We start from the raw sequence: 1779 nt of genomic DNA, 5'->3' as shown, positions 1-1779 counted from the left end.
ACGCTTGCGCATGACGTGTGTTGATCAACAAATCCCGCCTCCACCCGTGTCGATCGTCAAAACAAACCCCGCTAGGGGTGGGCACAGATAGTCAAACCCACGCGCCACGAACGATGACGTTCTGGTGCAGGTATGCTCCAGAAAATTATATTTTCATTTAAACCAGAAGACATAATTATAAAAGCATACTTAATTATTTTTTTCAGCAATGGCCCTTTTCACGGTTAATTTTTCTTATTTGCATTACAATGTTATCCAACGTGGATGCGAGGCAATTTCGGGCTAAATCTACAAAATAGCCCGAAGTTGCCTCACATACATGCTAGATTTCATTGTAATTCAAATGAGCAGAGCTAACCGTGAGAAGGGCTATTGGGAAGAAGAGTTGTTGAGAAGTTGAACTTTGGACTTCAGTGAGACAGCTCTGGGTAGATCAGCTACAATAGCTAATGGGTCATAAATCTTAAGATTTCAAGTCCAGTGCCAAAAAGTGAAAAACAAACGGGTCACTTATAAGATTTTCTTAAAATTTGAACTTACTTAGTCACCGTAAACACTAACTCTTTTGCATAATTTGGCAACTTGCATGAACCAGTTTACTCTTGCTTCTTAAGCTGGTGGGGACAGAACTCTGTCATCCCCAGAACTCCCCCGTACCCCACCCTGTATGGGGCCGGTCTAAACCTTATGTGGGTGTATGTAGGTTAGGGTAGGACAGGACCAGAGATGTACGAGCTCCCAATAATTACCAGCCAAGTTGAATTTTCCTCTAAACGTCAAGCTCTGATACTAAAATTAATAATTTATAAAGTAAGAAGTACAGATCAAACCTGATTACTGCCATGGAGTTTTCTTTCCTATCCTTTCCTCTCTCCAGTCATTCAACTTGAAATATGTAGTTCCAGAAAAAAAGGCATATTCCCCCATGGAAGGATTTCTTCTTAGACCCCTCCCCCACCCCACCCCTCCAATTTCAATTAAGCTTCATACATTTCTTTAAACCTTTCGGCATGAGACCCCACACCCCTGATAGAATTTCCAATGCCTTCTGTGGGGGTGGGGGTGGGGTGATGGTATGGATATTATTTGGAACTACACAATACACATTTGTTTCTACAACCTGAATGCTCTTCCTTTTGAAGCCTTGTGTCATAGCACATAAGGGATAGATATGCTTATTTTTAAGTCAGGTGCTCATCACATCAGGGTGATGAGCTCCTGTTTGAAAACTTTTTTTTTAATTTGGTACAATTTTTGCCGTAGCAGCAGCAACTAACTTTCTTTACCTGAAGAAAAGATCTTTAATAGCTATAGTACAGCAAAAAGTTTGGAAATTTTTAGTCTGTAACAACCGCATTTAAAGAACATCACAGAGAGCCAAGCTGATGCCAAAATTATTATTATATTGTAGTTACAAGTTGTTCCTTTAATGGCATGGCTGGGGTGGGGGGATGGGAGGGGATGTACTTAGTAAAGTTTCATACGGGGTGGCTTCACCTGGAGGTTCAACCCCAATCAACCTTTGTAGCCCTTTCACATCCACAAAACAAAATTAGTCATTTAAATCTTGCAATTGGGTACAAAAATCCTCTCCCTTGAGGAGATGTACAAAGGGCTGAGGATGCATGGAAATTTTTTGCAGCACTCATGTGTGTAATTGCTCACTCTATTAGGCCAGTACATCTAACTTCCAAATGACAGTGTGAATGCATGTTGTGGTTTAAATTTCAAACCAGTTAAATTGTACTTTTATTTTCTCAGATTTATCAACGTAACCTG

The sequence above is a fragment of the Pavona decussata genome, unplaced genomic scaffold, assembly GCF_977016875.1.
Source record: "Pavona decussata unplaced genomic scaffold, jaPavDecu1.1 SCAFFOLD_76, whole genome shotgun sequence".
NCBI classification, from domain to species: Eukaryota; Metazoa; Cnidaria; class Anthozoa; order Scleractinia; family Agariciidae; genus Pavona; species Pavona decussata.
The sequence above is the reverse complement of the archived record's forward strand: the minus strand, read 5'-3'. Positions refer to the sequence as shown.